Source organism: Lactuca virosa, chromosome 2 (genome assembly GCF_052849685.1).
Source record: "Lactuca virosa cultivar CGN04683 chromosome 2, Lactuca_virosa_CGN04683_v6, whole genome shotgun sequence".
NCBI lineage: Eukaryota > Viridiplantae > Streptophyta > Magnoliopsida > Asterales > Asteraceae > Lactuca > Lactuca virosa.
The window spans coordinates 260,830,902-260,854,241 of record NC_136427.1 but is presented as its reverse complement, the minus strand read 5'-3'; the positions used below and the strand labels follow the sequence as shown (position 1 = coordinate 260,854,241).

The following is a 23,340-nucleotide window of genomic DNA, read 5'->3' as shown; positions in this document are numbered from 1 at the left end:
GGTATCACCAGATGAGAGTACACGAGGAGGAAATTCAGAAGACATCCTTTAGGACTCGTTATGAGCATTACGAGTTTGTGGTGATGCCTTTCGGGCTCACCAACGCACCGGCAACCTTCATGGATCTCATGAACCGTGTGTGCAGGCCTATGCTGGATCGATCGGTGATCGTGTTCATTGACGATATTCTCGTGTACTCGAGGTCCAGGGAACAGCACGAGGAGCACCTTAGAGAGGTTTTGGGAGTATTGAGATCGGAGAGGCTTTATGCTAAATTCTCCAAGTGTGATTTCTGGTTACGAGAGGTCCAGTTCTTGAGGCACCTCGTTAATCAGAATGGGATTTTGGTCGATCCGGCCAAGGTTGAGGTTGTCATGAGTTGGGAGGTGCCGAGATCCCCCACCGAGATCAGGAGTTTTCTAGGATTGGCCGGCTACTACCGGAGATTAATCAGAGATTTCTCCAAGATTTCCGTTCCTCTCACCAGATTGACCCAGAAGGGCGTTGCTTTTACTTGGGGTCCTGAGCAGCAGACCTCGTTTGAGACCCTTCGCCAGAGATTGTGCGAAGCCCCGGTGTTAGCCCTTCTTGAGGGTATGGAGGACTTTGTGGTTTACTGCGATGCGTCTATATCCGGATTGGGTGCGGTGCTTATGCAGAGAGGGCACGTGATAGCATATGCATCGAGGCAGCTGAAGCCTCATGAAATAAGTTACCCCACCCACGATTTAGATTTGGGGGCAGTGGTATTCGCCCTCAAGATCTAGCGTCACTATTTGTATGGGGTTCGGTGTACCATATACACGGACCACAAGAGCTTGAAGTATCTAATGGATCAGCCCAACCTGAATATGCGTCAGAGGAGATGGTTGGATGTGGTAAAAGATTACGACTGTGAGATCCTGTATCATCCGGGCAAGGCTAACGTGGTAGCTGATGCCCTGAGTCGCAGGGCATAGAATGCCTCGATTCGAGAGTGTACATGAGGATGACAGTGGTGACTCCGGTATTGGATACCATTCGAGAGGCCCAGGCGGAGGCTGTGAGACCGGAGAACCGCAAGAGGGAGCGGGTGATTGGGCAGGTATCCGATTTTGTGACGGATAGACGAGGGCTTATGACCTTTAGAGGGCAGATTTGGGTCCCCTATACGGGCGGAGCACGTAGCATACTGATGGAGGAGGTGCACAGATCGAGATTCTCGATCCATACCGGGGCCACCAAGATGTATTTGGACCTGAAGAGGGATTACTGGTGGCCTTGTATGAAGAGGGATGTTGCGTGGGTTGTTGAGAGATGCTTGACCTGCCGACGGGTCAAGGCAGAGCACCAGCGTCCACATGGTCCATTACAGCCTCTGGAGATTCCCCAGTGGAAGTGGGAACAGATCGCTATGGACTTCATAACCAAGTTACCGAGGACGACACGTGGAGTTGACGCGATTTGGGTGATTGTGGATCGATTGACGAAGAGTGCTTACTTCCTTGCTATTAGTGAGAGCTCTTATGCAGAGAAGTTAGCCGAGATTTATGTGAGATAGGTGGTATCTCGGCATGGAGTGCCGATCTCGATTGTGTCAGATCGAGACGTGCGTTTTACTTCCAGGTTTTGGAAGAAATTTCACGAGGAGGTGGGCACGCGCTTACACTTCAGTACTGCATATCACGCGCAGACGGACGGACAGAGCGAGCAGACAATTCAGACGCTCGGGGATATGTTGCGCGCCTGTGTCATGGACTTCGCAGGGAGTTGGGACACTTATTTACCCCTGGCTGAGTTCTCCTACAACAACAGCCATCACTCGAGCATTGGTATGCCTCCCTTTGAGCTCCTGTATGGGATAAGGTGTCGCAATCCCATCTGCTGGGGAGAGGTGGGGCAGAGATTTATGGGCAGCATCGAGATAGTGCTGAAGACAACCGAGCAGATTCAGCAGGTCAGACAGAGGTTATTGACGGCGCAGAGTCGTCAGAAGAGTTACGCGGATAGACGACGATCTGAGCGTGAGTTTCAGGTCGGAGATTTTGTGCTCCTGAAAGTTTCCCCATGGAAAGGGGTGATCCGGTTCAGGAAGCGGGGCAAGTTGGGGCCTCGATATATCGGTCCCTTCAGAGTGACCGCCAGAGTGGGTAAGGTAGCATACCAGTTGGAGCTACCTGCGGAGTTGAGTCAGATCCATAACACCTTTCACGTATCCCAGTTGAGGAAGTGTGTAGCCGACGAAACGGCAGTGGTACCGCTGGAGGATATTCAGGTAGATGAGAGCCTGAATTATATTGAGAGGCCTACCGCGATCTTGGATCGAAAGGTGAAAGTTCTGAGGAACAAGAAAGTGCCCCTGGTTCAGGTCCAGTGGCAGCATCAGCGAGGGTCTGATTTGACTTGGGAGTCGGAGTCAGAGATGCGGGAGCAGCATCCAGAGTTATTTGCGGAGCATGACTTCGAGGGCGAAGTCTGATTCTAGTGGGGGAGAATTGTAACATCCGGATTCCCAGGTATGTTATTTTAGGTATTTATTTTTGAGGATTCATTAACCTACTCGACGGGTTGGCGCTACAACTCGCCGAGTAGAGTCGGGATGGCCACGTGGGTTTAATGATCTACTCGACGAGTCCGGGAGTAGACTCGCCGAGTAGGCGCTGTGAGTTGAAACCCTAAATCCCTGGGTTTAGGGCCTATATAAGGATAAATATAGCCTCATTTGCAGCTCTCCATCTGTTTCCTTTCACTGAGAGAAACCCTAATCGCCCCCTTGAGCTTTTGAGAGAGTTTTGAGCCATTGTTTGAGATCTTTGGTGCATTTTGGTAGAGGGAAGAAGGATTCCAAGCAAGGATTGTGAGGAGGTTGCTAGATCTGCTGCTTAGACATCCAGAAGCTTTTATTCAAGGTATAAAGTTCGTACCTTTTCTCTTGTATGGATAGATCTCATGGTTTTAGAGGTAGGGCTTCATTTCCATCTTATTTTGGGGACCTTCACCTTCTTAAAAATAGACATCAGATCTGGACCTTGTGAGGTCCCTAGAGTCGAAATTCCTCTGCTTTATTCAGCCATGATAGACCCTTGAATGAGAGACTTCTTCTCAAGCTTGTTCTTGGCATTTTTAGCCCTTTAGTGCCATGCATGAACGAAAAGCTCGAGGCTTTATGTGATATTCAGGCCTGGAGAGCTTAGATCTAGAGTGTGAGAGAGTTTTTTGCCTTGAAATCACCTGAATACAAGTTGAGACCGAACAGGCTCGCCGAGTTGATGAGCCGACTCGACGAGCCGGTTAGGATTTGTCCCGATGAACTCGATCATGCGATAGCTCGGCGATTTAGGGGTTAGCTCGACGATCTGGACCTTCATGAGATTGTTGAGAATCGATGGGACTCGACGAGTCGCACGAGTGCACTCGGCGAGTCTGGTCAAATTGGACTATTGACTGGAATTGACTTCTGTCGACTTTAGGGTTGGTCAAATGAGTGGTGTAGTCGAGTATGAGGAGGGTATTAATTAGAGATATTATCCTTGTGATTAGGCGGAGGCTAGATCGAGGATTCCCGAGCACGAGGCTTTTACTTACTAGCTTACGAGGTGAGTCTTCTCACTATACTTTACCTAGAGTGGAAACTATGTGTGACCAGAGGGTCTTATGTGCTTGCTTGAGTTATGCATGGTTGTGTGATACGTATTGTATGCTATATTATTCGTTTCTTAGACCGGACCGGAGGGTCCAACGAACTATGAGGCCAGAGGGTTCTCAATCAGATCGAATCGGAGGGTCCAACGAGCTAGACCGGACCAGAGGGTCCAACGAGCTACGGGAGTGGAGGGCCCCGCTGAGACACATAGACCGGAGGGTCTTACAGAGTATAGCCTCGAGTGGCTAAATTGTTGTATGTGGTATTTTGGGGAACTCACTAAGCATTCGTGCTTACCGTGTTATGTGTTATGTGTTTCAGGTACCTCAGAGGATCGCGGGAAGGCACCGGCGTGATTGTACACACACACACCCTTGTTATGGAGCTATGTTTGTGGATCCGGGATTTGAATATTTGTTTTGAAAACTTGTTGATTTATTTTGAGAATTAATGATGAGACATATTATTTATGAGTATTAAAAATGAAAATTTTGGTTAGAAATTTCTGGTCGTTACACCTTGGCTATTATTCAATTAGATCTCTCCTCTAGCTTGAATGTTGTGAGTTTTGGGGCCATTCCCAAGGCTATTCCGAGATTTGAACTCTTGGGTATGTAGAGATTTCAGATCTGGGCTCTATTGAGCTCTAGAGGCTCAAAGTTGCCACCTTTATGCAACCATAGTCTATGTAATGACTTAGATCTCCATTTCTAGCTTGAAATGAGTGTTTTGGTATTATATCTTCATACATACACGTAAAGTTAGCAAATTTACGTGTTAAGTTAGCCTTAGGAGCCCAATTCTATGAGTTAGAAGCATTGGAATCATTTAGAATCGACTGTATAGTTTTAGCATGCAAGGAACTCGCTGAGTTGTTCTTATGACTCGGCGAGCCGGGTCGAGTTTCCCAAACCTTTTCTGGTTGTGATTGAAACCATGGAGTGGGGGGTGACTCAGTGAGTTGGACAAGATTAGAAATCGGGAGCTAAAGGACTCGACGAGTCCAAGGAGGGACTCGGCGAGTAGAGTCGAGATGTCCCGATTATTATTACAGAAAGAACTCGACGAGTCAGAAGAAGGATTCGACGAGTTGACTCAGTGGACCACGAGTTAGAACATTTCAGAGACTCGTCGAGTAGGAAGATGACTCGACGAGTTGAGTTGACTGGGGTTGACCTTGACTTGACTTTGACCAGAGAGTTGACTTTGATTAGGGATAAAATGGTCATTTTACCCTAGGAAGGAGTTTCAGATATTGACCATGTATTATTGTGTTTTGATAGCCGGAGGGACGCCGAGGCAGTTACTGGATATTCCTCACCCAGAGTTGCAGCAATCAGTCACGCGAGGTGAGTTTCCTTCCAGTAGGAATGGGTCTACGGCCACAATGCCGACCCGTTTAGATGATAGTAGTTCCAGGCTTCGGTCCGATGCCGGGCGGGGTCCCGAGAAGTAGTTATGTATGCTTGATGTCTTTGTGATTCATGCATGTTTATATTATGTGTATATGTTCCGGACTGCGGTCCGATGTCGGGCAAGACCGATGCAGTATATGTGATTATGTTATATGTTCAGGCTTATGTTATGTTCAGTTTATTCCGGACTTCGGTCCGATGTCGGGCGGGGCCCGATGCAGTGGGCGGGGCCCAAGTTATTCTGGACTTCGGTCCGATACCGGGCGGGTCCCGATGCAGTGGGCGGGGACCAAGTTATTCTGGACTTCGGTCCGATGCCGAGCGGGGCCCGATGCAGTTGGCAAGGCCCAGTTTGTGTTATATGTGTTACTGTATGGTATGTGGTAGTTTGGGGGAGCTCACTAAGCTTTGTGCTTACAGTTTAAAGTTTTGGTTTCAGGTACTTCCACTAGCAAAGGGAAGGGCTCGGGATGATCGCATGGCACACACCACCGTCTTCAGCCTGGGAGTTTTACTCTGATATTTTGATATGATATTTGACATGAGATTTGATATGTGATAGATATTATGGGATTTTGAAACACATAGTTTATGATTTTATACTTTGGTAATGAAATGATGGTTTTAATAATGTTTTAAAAACGAAATTTTTGGGTTGTATTTTTGGGATGTTCCAAGTTGGTATCAGAGCCTTGGTTTGAGGGATTCGGGGATACTTTCGGGTGTGTCTGAACTCAAACTAAGGAATTGGTATAGAAATTTTCAAAAGAAAAATCATTTTTACAAGAAGGATTTTGAAAATAGAAAAGAATTTTGAAAAGAGAAAAATGGTGTGGTGCATGCAATCAGCCGAGCTCAAGTACTCCCAAATTACCCATACAAGATTATGCTATGTTATGATTATCAGATTTATTAGAACAACATGCTAGATTAGGACTAAGGATCTAGGAAGGATCCCTTATGTGCCTGTTATATGTGTTTCAGCTCTATGAGAACTGCATGCTAGTATAGAATTGTCAATATGATAGCCAGAGTAGTATATGTTTGGTTATGTGTACTCAATGCTCGAATGCTTATTGCTTTGTGCTTTTAGGAGTCTTAGTTATCTTTTACTAACTAGTAAATGAATATGTTACGTTACATATTTTGAAGATTAAATAGTTTCAGAAGGTTAGGTCTAGCTCTATTCCGCAGCTCTTATTTTAGTCCAACCGTTGTAGGGTAGGATCTCTCATTCGAAGAATTATCTAGTCTGAATAATATGTAATAGTATTCGCGAGCTAGTTAGGGGAAGAAAGCGGGGACTTCTTATGCAGCTGATGGCGGAGAGTGAGTTAGTGATTACCCTAGGGCAAGCCTAGGATGAGAGTAGCAGAGAGCAGTAGCAGTAGAAGGCACTTGGTGGAGTCAAGGCAGTTCTTGAGGAAAGTACGGATAGATGTGGAAGGTAGTATGGGCCCGTACTACTAAAAGCAGAGGATCCGTACTCGAATCAAGGAAGGCTGAGATAAGACCAGGGAACTTGTAGTATGTGTGATCCCTCCTGTTATATTAGTATTCTGACGCTTGTTATGATGTGTTTTCAGAATGGTGGTTTTACGCTCTAGACCAGCAGTGGGTAGCTCAGGTGTAGGAGAGGGATCGGGCTCAGGCTCTGGAGCCGAGCAGTTAGATGAGCAGACCAGGGAGTTCATCTCCTCGGAGGTTACACGCAGCATACTAGACCAGACTCCTGTGATTTTTGGATCGGTCAAGGAGGGTATCTTAGAGCTTCTGGATGAGAAGCTGAGCGCGTTCCGTACTGAGATAACAGCCATGATGGTATCGCGCACATTGACTTTCAGGGAGTTCAGAGCTTGTGGAGCTCCCGACTACCATGGGGCTCGGGACCCCATTGCGAGTACCAGATGGTTGGTAGATGTCACTAATGCGTTCCGTACCAACAGATGTCCCGAGGGGGACAAGGTCAGATTAGCATCCTGTCTTCTGAAGGACAGGGCACGAGATTGGTGGGAGGAGGTCGGGAGAGCCATTAGAGATAACACTATGTTGGATGCGATGACCTGGAGTGATTTCACGACCAGGTTCAGGGCCGAGTTTGCACCTCTCATTGAGGTGCAACAGCTTGCTAGGGAGTTTCAGGACCTCCAGCAGACGACAGAGACTATGGCGGAGATTACCGCCAAGTTTAGGGAGAGGGCCCTTCTCGTTCCGCAGTATGTGGCGGAAGAGGAGATGAAGAAGGCCCAATATCATGAGATTTTGTGGAGTGATATCCGCCAGTTTGTGAGCCGCTCCAGCTGCAAGACGTTGGAGGACATGATTGCGAAGGCTCGTGAGAGGGAGATTGATCTAGAGATGGAGAGGAAGAGGAAGCCAGAGGTGGCGTCTGGCGCAGCCGGTTCGGGCAAGAAGCCCAAGGTGTCTGATCACATGTCTAGGGGACAGCAGAGCCACAGTCGGTGTGGCAAGTGTGGCAGGTTGCACGATGTGGTGTGCAAGGCGGGGAGTTCCGGCTGCTTCAAGTGCGGTCGGACTGGGCATATGAGTAGGGATTGTACAACTATTATCACTACCACCACAGTAGCATCTGATATGATTTTCTTCCATTGCAATCATAGGGGACACAATAAGTCCCAGTGTCCGAGTTTAGCATCAGCAGGACAGGTGGTGGTACCCGCTCCTACCACACTGAGGATTACAGACGGCCGACAGGGTCGTGCGGAGGCGCCAGTGGCGAAGAGCAGAGCCTTCCAGTTGACAACAGAGGAGGCACGAGCGACTCCTGATGTGGTTGCTGATATGTATTTTTCCCCATCTTCTATTTATTACTTTTGATTATTACTAATATTTATGTGTTGTTTATAGGGTCGTTCCTAGTGAACGGCATTTCAGCTATGGTATTGTTTGATTCGGGGGCTAGTCGATCGTTTGTGTCGCTTACACTTAGCAAGCGATTTAGCAGAGCTCCGGGGGAGCTGGATTGCCCACTTGATGTTGAGATAGCGGATGATAGGACCGTCAGGGTCGCCAGAGTTCATAGAGGATGTACACTTTGGTTATTTGATGAGCGGTTTTCAGTGGACTTGGTTCCTATTCCCCTACGAGGGAATAGGGTTATCGTGGGTATGGATTGGTCGAGCCCCAATGGGGCGGTTATAGATTGTGAGCAGCAGTTGGTTAGAGTTCGCACTCCCAGTGGGGGAGAGTTAGTGATTCAGGGTGAGAGACCACAGCGCGGACCGATTCTGTGTTCAGCAGCAAGAGCGAGACGTTACTTTCAGCAGGGTTGTGCGGGATATGTTGTTGGATTACGTGTCTAAGCTCATAACTATAATTGGTATGTACTTGAATTGATAGCAGCACAGTCCTTTTGGGTTTCCCTCAACCTAGCAACTGGACAAGGAAATTATGAAAGGAGAGATATTAATTTATAAGATTAATAAATTAATATATATATAAATGATTTATTAATATGTTAATGGATTAATATATTAATTAGAAATCATTATGTTTAATTAATTGTTAGCCAGAAATTAATCAGAATTGATTTTGGGGTTAAAAGAATTAATTATAAGGTGCAGGGACTAGTTTGCAATTATCTAATAGTTGAGTGGAAGGCTCTAGAACCCCCTTGGAAGAGGGTGGACGAAATCTTTAGGGGAAACCCTAATAATTTCGTCCATAGGGGCTTGGATAAGGCCCTTGGGTTTGCTTAGGCCCTAAGCAAAGGATAACTAGGGTTTCCCTTAAACCCTAGATCCATCAGCTATATAAGGAGCCTCCTGGTTCATGTTTTTGGTCACTCTTTCTTTTGAAGAAACCCTAAGGCCGAGATTTTGCATACTCCCTCTCCTCTCTCTCTCTTCTACTTTCCTTCTTGCTAGTTTGGGTGTGACTCCATTAGAGGCATTACACTTGTGGTGCTAAAGCTTCCAAGAAGATCAAGATCAAGATCAAGGGAATATCAATTGTTTGCTATAACAATTGAAAGGTATGTAAACCCTAAACCCTAGTTTACTATTTTCGATAATAGCCTCTCTCCTCTAGGGTTCTTGTATTGCAATTCAAAGTTGTATGTTCAATAGTTAAAACATAGATCCAAAGTAGGTTGCATGTGAACTTAGGAATTGTTTTCTAGTTTATTTGTTGTACCTAAAACCCATCAGTGGTATCAGAGCCATTGTTGTTTTAAATTGAATTGCTACAATTGTTGAATTGCAAATTAGGGTTTATAGCTATTAAACCCTAAAGGCCAAATTTTCGATTTCTAGGGTTTTGGATCAAAGGGTTTTTTCGAAAACCCTAGCCTCCAAAGAACCCTAATCGAAATTAGGGTTAGGGTTTTGAAAACCCTAGCCTCCTCCCTTGTAAATTTCGAAATATGCTAGAGGATAACTAGGGTTTCTTGTTTTTTGGATAATTGTTACTTAATTAGATTAATTGGATAATTATCCTTACCCTATTTTTCGAAATTAGAGGGATAAGGATTAGGATTAAATTAATTGATTAATTTAATTAGATAATCCTTACAAGATTTAATAATTTGATTAATAGTTAATTAATAGATAAATATTAAATCTAGTGAATTGGTTTATTTAAATTTGAATTTAACAGCTTAAATTTCGAAATTTATATAAACCCTTGAAGTTTTAAAAAGTTTTAAAACACACCTTATATATATATTATAATTAAAGGTTTAATATTATATGTATAAGAATATGGTCAGTCAAATCGCTAGTATGCCTCATTCACGAAGCTAATCTATAAGGGGGGTATAAGGAAACTGCCTATAAAATGGTAGTTGAATGGGTGTCGACTCTCACCCACCGCTTCCTTGATTAGTGGAGGGTCGTTAGCAGAACGGATTTGATAGGACAACTACTTCTCATTAAAAGTATAATGATATTAAAGAAAGTACTAGAACATTATTTTCAAAATCCCAACTCTAGTTACTTTAGGAAAAATGTGAAAAGTATGCTAATCCATGAAATTGCACATTATGCTTTATTGGTCGTTAGTGGAGCGTGTGTGGTTAACCAGCACACTAAAAGGCACTAATAAAGAGTAGCAATGGGTATCTCATAATTGTCATTTTGATGGAGCGTGTGTGGTTTACCAGCACATCAATAGTTAATGATAAAGACAATGAGGTTACCAAGCACATTTGCATGGTTATTCACATCTTGTTTGTGATCCTCGGCATCCCAGTCACAAATAGAAGAGCATAATCTGAGAATAAAACATGTCATTGAATAGTTTCAATGTATCTCAAAAGAATTAGGAATTTCACTTCGTTTGTTTCGTCTAATGGTGGAATTGGTGAATCGTCATTCACCTACCTTTATGAAATTTGCACTTGGATCTCGGCATCCCATTTCTAAGTTGTGAATCTTCATAGTTGGATCCTAACCTTGATATTATATCTTTGGGTTATTCTATTAAGGTATCTTGAAATCTAACTAAAACTTTCTTTCTTTTCAGATGTCTACTCCTGGAAACACTTCTGCTTCGTCCTCCTCCAACCAAAACTTCTCTTTGCTCAATATATGCTCCAAAGTCGTTATGGATGGCTCAAACTATAACGATTGGATGCGCAACATCAAGATGGCTCTTCGTTTCGAGAACAAAGAATATGTTCTTGAAAAGGAGCTCAAAGAGCTTGATGAGAATGAAGCTACTCCTGAAGATCTTGCTGCCTACAAGAAACATTACGATGATGCTACCAAAGTGGCATGCATCATGGTGGCAACTATGTCCCCAGAACTGCAGAGGTACTATGAGGACTACTGGCCTTTCGAGATGAACAAGGACCTTATGGAAAAGTACCATAAGCGAGCTCGTCAAGAAAAGTTCGAAGTAGTCAAGTCACTCATGGCTTGCAAGATGAAAGATGGGGAGTCAGTTGTGTCACATGTGCAAAGAATGCAACGCTACATAGAGCGTTTGGTCAAGCTCAATATTCACTTTGATGAGGAATTGGCCATTGACATGGTCTTGAACTCACTTCCTGAATGTTATGGTCAGTTTATTCTAACTTACCATTTGAACAATACTGAGCAGACCTTGGCCCAATTGCACAACTTGTTGCAGACAGCTGAGGCAGGGATGAAAGGTAAAAGTATACCCTCCACACCTGCTAGTGCCCCTGTTTTGGCTATTGGACAGGGAAAGGGGAAAAAGAGGAAAGGTCCTCCCAAGCAAAACTGGAAGAGCAAGGCTCAAGCTGGGTCATCTAGTAATGGCCCAAAGGCTAAGCCCAATGGTTCCACTCCCCATGTTTCTGATCCAAAAGAGGCAGTTTGCTTTTACTGCAACCAAAAGGGGCATTGGAAGAGATCTTGCCCACAGTATCTGCAAGATATCAAGGATGGCAAAGTGAAGCCATCTTCGGCAGGTATTTACACTATTTCTGCTAATAACTCATTATCTTCTCGTTCATGGGTCCTTGATACAGGATGTGGTTTTCATATCTGTTCTGATTTGCAGGGTCTAAAGGAAAGTGAGGAGATAGAGCGAGGAAGGATAAACCTGATCATGGGAAACAGAAAGTCTTCACCAGTAACCAAGATCGGAGTTTATCAGCTTCTGCTTAGTAATGATGTTAGATTAGATTTAATAAATTGTTGCTATTCGTCTGAGATGACGAGAAACATTATTTCATTTCATGCATTGTTCAGACAAGGTTTTACATATTCTTTTAATGATTTGAATGGTTCAATTTCTGTTTATAAGAATGGTGTTTTTATGTTTGAAGCTTTGCCTTGTAATGGTGTGTATGAAACAGTGACTTGTGTTGATAGCCTAGGAAATAGTGTACTTAATATTGACTTGTCTAATAGTGTAGACAAGGCATGCTTGTGGCATTGTCGTCTTGGACACATTAACAAGAAACGCATAGCCCAACTCCAAAAGGATGGAGTGTTGGAATCATTTGACCTAAAGTCAGATGATATGTGTGAGTCTTGTCTTTTGGGAAAGATGACAAAATCACCATTCACAGGGTCTTGTGAAAGAGGTGAAGGTCTGTTGGATCTCATACACACGGATGTGTGTGGACCCTTCAGATCAACTACAAGAGATGCTAATCGATTCTATGTGACCTTCACTGACAATTATAGCAGATATGGATATATCTACTTGATCAAGCATAAGTCAGAAACTTTTGAAAAGTTCAAAGAGTTTAAGCATGAAGTCGAAAATCAATTGAGCAGAAAGATAAAGATACTTAGATCCGATAGAGGCGGGGAGTATCTTAGTATCGAGTTTAACGACTATCTGAAAGAATGTGGGATAGTCTCACAATTGACTCCTCCTAGGACACCACAGTTAAATGGTGTAGCTGAGAGGCGCAATCGAACCTTGTTAGACATGGTTCGTTCTATGATGAGTCGGGCTTCGCTTCCTATTCACTTCTGGGGGTATGCCTTAGAGACAGCCGCCCACATCCTCAATCTTGTCCCTACAAAGAAGGTTGCCAAAACACCTCACGAAATGTGGACAGGGAAAGTTCCCTCGTTAGCACATATTAAAGTCTGGGGTTGTGAAGCTTTCGTAAGACGAGAGACTCACGACAAGCTAGCAGCTAGAAGTGAGAAATGTGCTTTCATTGGTTACCCAAAGCAGTCTTTTGGATATTTGTTCTACAGGCCTAGTGAGAACGTGGTCTTTGTAGCACGAAGAGGAGTCTTTCTTGAAAGAGAGCTCATATTCAAAGAGGACAGTGGGAGCACTATTGACCTTGAAGAAATTCAAGAGTCAGCCAATGAAGGAACCTTAGATGACACTAGCACTCAACCAGAGGAAACAGTTCCTGTTGAACCAATTGATAACTCATTACCTCTTAGAAGATCCACTAGGGTGAGTGTGCCACCTGAGTTGTATGGTTTTCATATTACTTCAGATGGTGACACATTCATAAGTGACAGAACACTGGTAAACTTAGATGAACCAGTCACTTATAAGGAAGCAATGGCAGGCCCAGAGGCTTCCAAGTGGAAAGAGGCAATGGACAGCGAGATTAAGTCCATGTATGACAACCAAGTTTGGAATTTGGTTGATAGTGCACCAGGTCACAAGACAGTTGGGTGCAAATGGATCTTCAAGAAGAAGACAGACATGGATGGGAATGTGCATACATTCAAGGCTCGACTGGTTGCAAAAGGTTTTACTCAAACCCCAGGGGTTGACTATGATGAGACTTTTTCGCCAGTGGCTAAGATTAAATCTATTAGGATATTGCTCGCCATAGCTGCCTTTCATGATTATGAAATCTGGCAGATGGATGTCAAAACTGCTTTCCTTAATGGGAAGTTGGCTGAAGATGTTTACATGAGTCAGCCAGAGGGTTTTGTTGATGCAAAGTTTCCCAATAGAGTGTGCAAGCTTGAGAAATCCATTTATGGATTGAAACAAGCATCTCGCAGTTGGAATCTTTGCTTCCATGAGAAAGTCAAAGAGTTTGGTTTCTCTAGAAGTGAAGATGAGTTTTGTGTGTATATCAAGGCTAGTGGGAGTATAGTAACTTTTCTGGTGTTATATGTCGATGACATATTACTCATTGGTAACGACGTTCCAACCTTGAAAGAGGTTAAGTCTTGGCTTGGAAAGTGTTTTGCAATGAAAGACCTTGGAGAAGCTGCCTATATTCTTGGGATTAGAATATTGAGAGATAGAAAGAAGAGACTAATTGGACTTAGTCAGAGCACATACTTGGATAAGGTACTAAAGAGGTTTAGTATGGAAAATTCCAAGAAGGGAGAGCTACCTATCCAGAGAAATACCAAATTGAGTAAGACTCAATGCCCGAGTACAGATGTTGAAATAGATGACATGAGTCATGTACCTTATGCTTCCGCTGTCGGATCGATCATGTACGCTATGACATGTACTCGCCCTGATGTGGCATTTGCTTTGAGCATGGTCAGTCGCTATCAGGGAAACCCAGGTAGAGCTCATTGGGTAGCAGTTAAGAATATACTCAAGTATTTGCGAAGGACAAAGGACTGGGTCCTTGTGCTTGGTGGCAGTGATACTTTGAGAGTAGATGGTTACAGTGATGCCAGCTTTCAGACGGATAGAGATAACTTCCGTTCTCAGTCAGGCTGGGTGTTTTTACTGAATGGAGGAGCAGTTACTTGGAAGAGTTCCAAGCAAAATACGGTGGCTGATTCTACTTGTGAATCAGAGTACATTGCAGCAAGTGAAGCGTCGAAAGAAGCAGCTTGGTTGAGGAACTTCATCGGGGATCTCGGAGTTGTTCCAACCATCCAGGAGCCTATGGAACTCTTCTGCGATAATGAAGGAGCGGTTGCCTTGACAAAGGAACCGAGAGATCATGGTAAGACCAGACATATCGACAGAAAGTACCATTTCATTAGACATAGAGTTGAAGAAGGCCATCTTATAGTAAAGAGGGTGTCATCTGAAGATAACCCAGCAGATCCCCTCACAAAGGGTCTGAGTAGGGCTAAGCATATTCAGCATGCTCGGAGCATAGGACTGAAAGATGATATTAGTTTTAGTAGTTAGATTAGTTTTTGAAACTTGTAACAAAGTAAATGTAATTGACTTTTGGTGATTAAATAATAAAGTATTATTTATAAGTTTGGCTACTACCTTTTGTCGATTGTTTATTATTGTGTTTCATTTTTGCATGTTTTACTTCCTGAATAATGAGATTATTCAAACTCCACAGTCGCTCGTACTCTTGGAAGTAAGTAGTGAATTAAGACTGTCATGAATTGGATTGCAGATTGTCTAAGGATAGACATGGCAATAGAATTGCTGCAATGTTCATGAGTACTCAGAAATTGAGATTTGAGTATTGGATAAACCCTCGCTCAGAGTATTACTTCATGGAATTCATCACGAGTAATACTGAGATGATAATATCTTATAATCTTGAAACGAAGATATATGAGTTGTAATTTACAAGTCGGTTGTGCATTGGTGATACGAAAACGCATCAGTAACTTGGTGTTATAAAACGTATTGTCATGCATAATTTGATGAGTAAAAGATACAAGCATATGAGTCAACGTTTATTCGTTCCTTTTGCCCTAACAGGAAAAGCGATATATGTGGGCCCCTCGATGATTTGGTGTTGACTTATGTGCTGGGCCCAGCCAGGACTAAATTGATGTGTTCGATTAGAAGTCCTACATCATCACAAATCAGGAATCGGGAAACATAGATTCTGGACAAACAAATTGATTACATTCCATGTTTTTGTCTGGGGATATCAAGCAGAACGAAGGGTTATATGATCACTTATCTTAGGACACGTAACTGACTGGGTCAGAGTTCGGCAGCAGTTTTTTGGAAGCTACAATTTGCTGGTCAAATTTAGAAGGCATACTAGCAATTATAGTTACAGACTTATCCAAGTGGGAGACTGTTGGATTAGGTGTCTAAGCTCCTAACTATAATTGGTATGTACTTGAATTGATAGCAGCACAGTCCTTTTGGGTTGCCCTCAACCTAGCAACTGGACAAGGAAATTATGAAAGGAGAGATATTAATTTATAAGATTAATAAATTAATATATATATAAATGATTTATTAATATGTTAATGGATTAATATATTAATTAGAAATCATTATGTTTAATTAATTGTTAGCCAGAAATTAATCAGAATTGATTTTGGGGTTAAAAAATTAATTATAAGGTGCAGGGACTAGTTTGCAATTATCTAATAGTTGAGTGGAAGGCTCTAGAACCCCCTTGGAAGAGGGTGGACGAAATCTTTAGGGGAAACCCTAATAATTTCGTCCATAGGGGCTTGGATAAGGCCCTTGGGTTTGCTTAGGCCCTAAGCAAAGGATAACTAGGGTTTCCCTTAAACCCTAGATCCATCAGCTATATAAGGAGCCTCCTGGTTCATGTTTTTGGTCACTCTTTCTTTTGAAGAAACCCTAAGGCCGAGATTTTGCATACTCCCTCTCCTCTCTCTCTCTTCTACTTTCCTTCTTGCTAGTTTGGGTGTGACTCCATTAGAGGCATTACACTTGTGGTGCTAAAGCTTCCAAGAAGATCAAGATCAAGATCAAGGGAATATCAATTGTTTGCTATAACAATTGAAAGGTATGTAAACCCTAAACCCTAGTTTACTATTTTCGATAATAGCCTCTCTCCTCTAGGGTTCTTGTATTGCAATTCAAAGTTGTATGTTCAATAGTTAAAACATAGATCCAAAGTAGGTTGCATGTGAACTTAGGAATTGTTTTCTAGTTTATTTGTTGTACCTAAAACCCATCATATGTTGCTTACGTCATGGATACCCGGGATAAGGGTAAGGAGACGGTTGATGATGTACCAGTAGTGCGGGAGTAACCGGACGTATTCCCGGAGGATTTTCCTGGGATACCTCCAGAGAGACAGGTTGAGTTCCGGATTGACCTGGTCCCTGGTGCGGCTCCGATAGCCAAGGCACCATATCGGTTGGCTCCTCCCGAGATGCAAGAGTTGTCTACACAGCTGCAGGAGATGCTAGACAAGGGTTTTATCAGGTCTAGCAGTTCGCCATGGGGAGCCCTGATCCTGTTTGTAAAGAAGAAGGACGGGTCGCACCGTATATGCATAGACTACCGGGAGCTGAACAAGGTGATGGTGAAGAGCCGTTACCCACTCCCGAGAATAGATGATTTGTTCGACCAGCTTTAGGGAGCATCTTGGTTCTCCAAGATTGATCTACGGTCCGAATATCACCAGATGCGGGTCGGAGATGGTGATGTGCAGAAGACCGCTTTTAGGACCCGCTATGGTCACTATGAGTTTATGGTGATGCTATTTGGGCTCACCAATGCTCTAGCCGTGTTCATGGATCTCATGAACCGCGTGTGCAGACCGATGCTGGATTGGTCTGTGATAGTATTCATTGATGATATCTTGGTTTATTCCAAGACTGAGGAGCAGCACGAGGAACACCTGAGGGAGGTGCTTGAGACCTTGAGGAGGGAGAGACTTTTCGCAAAGTTCTCCAAGTGCGAGTTCTGGTTGCGCGAGGTGCAGTTTCTGGGGCACCTTGTCAACCAGAAGGGTATATTAGTAGATCCGGTCAAGATTGAGGTCGTGATGCAGTGGGAGGTCCCGATGTATCCATCCGAGATTCGGAGCTTCCTGGGATTGGCAGGGTACTACAGGAGATTCATCCAGGATTTCTCCAAGATAGCAGTTCCACTGACCCGACTGACCAAGAAGTCGATGGTGTTTCGTTGGGGTCCTGAGCAGCAGACAGACTTTGAGACGCTCAGGCATCGACTGTACGAGGCGCCGATTCGCACCCTGCCAGAGGGAGTAGATGACTTTGTAGTCTACTGTGACGCTTCGATCACAGGTATGGGAGCAATGTTGATGCAACGGGGGCATGTGATAGCTTATGTCTCGAGACAGTTGAAGCCTCACGAGGCTAACTACCCGACACATGATTTGGAGCTGGGGGCGGTGGTGCTCGCCCTCAATATTTGGCGGCATTACCTCTATGGAGTCCGGTGTACTATCTACACGGACCACAAGAGCTTGAGGTACCTCATGGATCAGTCGAATCTGAACATGAGGCAGCGTCGATGGTTAGACGTGGTAAAGGATTACGACTGTGAGATCCTTTATCACCCGGGCAAGGTCAACGTAGTGGCCGACGCCCTGAGCCGCAAGGCGGTGGCGGCTCCGATCCGAGATATCTGTCTGAGGATGACAGTGATCACTCCACTGCTGGAGAAGATTAGGGAGGCGCAGGTTGAGGGCCTGAAGGAGGAGCGCCGAAAGTGCGAGAGGATAGTGGGCCGAGTAGCTTCGTTTGATTACGACAGTCGAGGATTGTTGACCCTGCATGGGAGGGTCTGGGTACCATACTGGGGCGGAGTACGGCAGGTGTTGATGGATGAGGCCCACAAGTCTCGGTTCTTCATCCACCCAGGGGCAACAATAATGTACAGAGATCTTCGACCCGATTACTGGTGGCCCTGCATGAAGGGGGACGTAGCCTGGTATGTGGAGAAATGCCTGACCTGCAGGAAGGTCAAGGCAGAGCACCAGAGGTCTCACGGCAAGATGAAGCCGTTAGACATTCCCGTGTGGAAATGGGAGGATATCACGATGGACTTCATTACTAAGCTTCCCAGGACCGCGCGTGGGGTTGATTCGATATGGGTCATCGTGGATCGGTTGACCAAGAGCGCCGATTTTATACCGATCCAGGAGAGCATCTCGACCGAGAAGTTGGCCGAGATTTATGTGCGAGAGGTAGTGGCACGTCATGGAGTGCCTGTCTCGGTGGTGTCAGACCGAGATGTCCGGTTTACTTCCAGGTTTTGGAAGTAGTTTCACGACGAGATGGGTACTCGCCTCCATTTCAACACCTCTTTCCACCCTCAGATGGACGGACAGAGCGAGATGACGATTCAGACTCTCGAGGACATGCTTCGGGCATGTGTGCTAGACTTCGGTGGTAGTTGGGATACGTATCTTCCGTTAGCGGAATTTTCGTATAACAACAGCTACCGCTCCAGTATAGACCGACCTCCCTTCGAGATGCTCTACGGGAGGAAGTGTAGGACCCCAATCTGTTGGGGTGAGGTCGGTCAGAGAGTCATGGGGAGTACGGAGGTAGTACTCACGACCACGGAGCGGATTCAGCAAGTCCGGAGCAGGCTCCAGACTGCTCAGAGTCGGAAGAAGAGTTACGCCGACAAGCGGTGTTCGGACTTGGAGTTTCAGGTGGGCGATATGGTCCTCCTGAAAGTGTCACCCTGGAAGGGTGTTATCAAATTTCGGAAGCGGGGCAAGCTGGGCCCCCGGTTCATTGGTCCGTTTAGAGTTTTGGCCCGGGTGGGTCGGGTTGCATATCGGTTAGATCTTCTAGCAGAGCTTAGCCAGATCCACAGCACGTTCCATGTTTCTCAGTTGCGGAAGTGCTTAGTGGATGATTCAACAGTGATGCCTCTTGAGGACATACAGGTTGACGATAGCCTGAACTACATCGAGAGACCAGTGGCGATTTTAGATCGCAAGACAAATGAGCTGAGGAACAAGAGAGTAGAGTTAGTGAATGTGCAGTGGCAACACCGGAAGGGTTCTGAGTGGACATGGGAGCCCGAGGAGGATATGAGAGAGCACTACCCGGAGTTGTTTTCAGGTTCAGCAGACTTCGAGGACGAAGTTTAAAACAAGTGGGGGAGAATTGTAACGCCCCGTTCCTGGTACGTATTTAACCCATAAAATGTCCTTTTTGTAAAAGCTACTCGATGAGTTGGCAGCCCTAAATCGTCGAGTAGATGCCAGCTTGATCGTGGGGTTTAAGTGGTCTACTCGACGAGTCGGAGCATGGACTCGGTCCGTCAGGAGGAAACCCTAATTCTCAGGGTTTGCACCCTATTTAAGCATCATTTCAGGCCCCCATCCCAGCCTCCATTACCTCCACTCCCTGATCTCGAAACCCTAAGTAGCTATTGAGTGTTCTTATGTTTTTCTTGCCATTTTTGTGTGATCTTAAGCTTGAAGAAGGAAGCAAAAGCTTGGAGTTGCAGAAGGAAGGTTGGAGATTCAGAGCTAAGGATTCATTGTTGTCTTCATAAAGGTATAAAGCTTATACCTTGGCTATTATTCAATTAGATCTCTCCTCTAGCTTGAATGTTGTGAGTTTGGGGCCATTCCCAAGGCTATTCCGAGATTTGAACTCTTGGGGATGTAGAGACTTCAGATCTGGGCTCTATTGAGCTCTAGAGGCTCAAAGTTGCCACCTTTATGCAACCATAGTCTATGTAATGACTTAGATCTCCATTTCTAGCTTGAAATGAGTGTTTTGGTATTATATCTTCATACATACACGTAAATTTAGCAACTTTACGTGTTAAGTTAGCCTTAGGAGCCCAGATCTATGAGTTAGAAGCATTGGAATCATTTAGAATCGACTGTATAGTTTTAGCATGCAAGGAACTCGCCGAGTTGTTCTTATGACTCGGCGAGCCGGGTCGAGTTTCCCAAACCTTTTCTGGTTGTGATTGAAACCATGGAGTGGGGGGTGACTCAGTGAGTTGGACAAGATTAGGACTCGGGAGCTAAAGGGCTCGACGAGTCCAAGGAGGGACTCGGCGAGTAGAGTCGAGATGTCCCGATTATTATTACAGAAAGAACTCGACGAGTCAGAAGAAGGACTCGACGAGTTGACTCAGTGGACCACGAGTTAGAACATTTCAGAGACTCGTCGAGTAGGAAGATGACTCGACGAGTTGAGTTGACTGGGGTTGACCTTGACTTGACTTTGACCAGAGAGTTGACTTTGATTTAGGGTAAAATGGTCATTTTACCCTAGGAAGGAGTTTCAGATATTGACCATGTATTATTGTGTTTTGATAGCCGGAGGGACGCCGAGGCAGTTACTGGATATTCCTCACCCAGAGTTGCAGCAATCAGTCACGCGAGGTGAGTTTCCTTCCAGTAGGAATGGGTCTACGGCCACAATGCCGACCCGTTTAGATGATAATAGTTCCGGGCTTCGGTTCGATGCCGGGCGGGGTCCCGAGAAGTAGTTATGTATGCTTGATGTCTTCGTGATTCATGCATGTTTATATTATGTGTATATGTTCCGGACTCCAGTCCGATGCCGGGCAAGACCGATGCAGTATATGTGATTATGTTATATGTTCACGCTTATGTTATGTTCAATTTATTTCGGACTTCGGTCCGATGTCGGGCGGGGCCCAAGTTATTCCGGACTTCGGTCCGATACCGGGCGGGTCCCGATGCAGTGGGCGGGGCCCAAGTTATTCCGGACTTCGGTCCGATGCAGGGCGGGGCCCGATGCAGTGGGCGGGGGCCAAGTTATTCCGGACTTCGATCCGATGTCGGGCGGGGCCCGATGCAGTTGGCAAGGCCCAGTTTGTGTTATATGTGTTACTGTATGGTATGTGGTAGTTTGGGGGAGTTCACTAAGCTTTGTGCTTACAGTTTAAAGTTTTGGTTTCAGGTACTTCCACTAGCAAAGGGAAGGGCTCGGGATGATCGCATGGCACACACCACAGTCTTCAGCCTGGGAGTTTTACTCTGATATTTTGATATGACATTTGATATGAGATTTGATATGTGATAGATATTATGGGATTTTGAAACACATAGTTTATGATTTTATACTTTGGTAATGAAATGATGGTTTTAATAATGTTTTAAAAACGAAATTTTTTGGTTGTATTTTTAGGATGTTCCACAATTACTTTGATTTTGTCAACCAAATGCAATTTTTAGTGAAATTAACATTAAGATTCCTCCAAATTTCTTTAAAATTTGTGAACCAAACACACCCTAAGTTTTATCTATATGCTCTTCCTTTTTCCTTACAACTCATTTATGTTAAAATTCATATATTTGTTAAAATTAATGAATATTATGAAACTTATTTTTTGAGATGGAAGGTAAAATGATAAATTATTATTGTTAAACTGATAATTATTGTGAAATTTGTTTTTTTTTTGGGATGCATAGAAATTAGTCATTTAGGTTGTATTTAACGTGTTAGCTGAAAAACTAGTTTTAATTTATAAGTTAGCTTATCAATAAGTTATTAAATAACATATCAAAAAAACTAGTTTATAAGTTATATGTTACTTTTGTGGTCACCAAACACTAAATTGACATAAATTCAAAAATAAATTAGCATGCTTACATGGAGCTTTAGTCTCATTGTTTATTCAGCCTTGAAGAAAAAAAATGCATACTTACTTCCTGTATACATTATTTTATCCGGATAGAGATCGTATCGTATTCAACTGTTTTGCAAATACAGGACTTGGAAAAAAAACAATCTTTAACTAGGCTTATAAACCAATTTATAGATCAAAAATTCCAAAACTATATGTTCTTAAAAATACTTCTTAGGACAAAACGAAAATAATTTACCATATTTTTTTTTTTGGAGTTTTTTACCAAATGCTGGTGATTCGAAAAAAAATATTTACAAAAATAATGTACTTTCTAAATTATTTACCAAAATGTAGTAAACTCTAGTATTAGACTCAATACTTTTTAATATTTAAATTTAAATTAAAGCAGTTGGACTCACCTACAGGTTTCTCGCCCGCCTTTTCTATTATGCCCCATTCGCCTTACCATTTTTTGCCCACCTAAGCGAAACACCGGCAAAATACTTCGTTGTTTCACTAATGTACTCCTCCTTGTGTTAGCGATCCACCATCGCCTTTAGCCATGGAATTTCAGTACAAATTTACACAATCGTTATGAGAGCTCCTGGTTTCCAATAAAAAAACACATAATCGGAGCTTTAGACAACAGATCTTCAATGGCAACTTTGCTCGTCTTAACTCACTATTTCAAACCAAAGGATTTGTGATTTCTGTAGTACGAAAGAGAAGTGGGAGAGGACAAGGAACAAGAACAATTAATTTTGATAGTGAGAGGAAGAACGAGATGAGAAAAACGGTGACGTTGGTCACGGCGGGGGGGGGGGGGGGGGGGGGGGGGGTTAAGATCCCGGTAACCCTCAATGTATAACAAATTACCATGCAGACATGAAAATCCGTTTACGTTTGTAACCATCGAACTGAAACAACCCTTGCATACTTCTGATCCAATTTATTTAATTTGATCGTAAACCTACAATTTCCATAGTATTGCAATGGATCTCTATGTATATAATAAAAGTCACCTGTAAATTACCATTATCGTTGTGCATATACAACATGATCGTAGGCCATTACTGTTTTCCGGTGAGCAAAGTAAATATTAGAGGTAATCCATCTCAATGTTTTTACAAATATTTCAGTTGTTGTTTCTATTTCCTGCTACAAAGTTCTGGTTTCAAATTCCGGCTAGAAAGTTTTCGTAGGTTTCAGTTCCGACGAGTAGGTGTCCTGTTGGATGTAATTACCGGGAAGCAAACTATTAATAAACTATATATTTTTATTTGAGAATTAAATATCATCCTATCTTTTCTTCCTACATATTTTCCTATCAATATGAAATGATGACATGTGTCATATTTTGATAAAATTAATTAGACAAAACTTCAAAAATGGTCCCTGTGGTTTTCGAAAATATCAAGTTTAATCCCTAAGTGCAAAAAACCTCACAGATGGTCCCTGTGGTTTCAAAACTTTTAACATTTGGTCCTTCCGGCTCACTCCGTTACAATTTAGCCGTTAAGAAAGGGGTATTTTTGTCATTTCACTACCCAGGGACCATTTATTAGGTTTTGTATTACTTTTTTTAAAATAAATAAATAAAATTTAATATGCAAGGGGTCCCACCTCTCTCTCTCTCTCTCTCTCTCTCTCTCTCTCTCTCTCTGATTC

At 43.7% G+C, this 23,340-nt stretch overlaps 1 protein-coding gene across 1 annotated transcript in view; it reads left to right on the top strand.

Annotated features, from left to right (window-relative positions):
* The window catches only part of LOC145160930 (uncharacterized), a 42,746-nt gene extending 37,204 nt beyond the window's left edge, over positions 1-5,542 (top strand). The window contains exon 4 of the mRNA XM_079080312.1: positions 5,477-5,542. The gene's annotated coding sequence lies outside the window, so the exon portion shown is untranslated. The remainder of the gene's footprint in view (positions 1-5,476) is intronic.
* Positions 5,543-23,340: the final 17,798 nt, after the last annotated feature.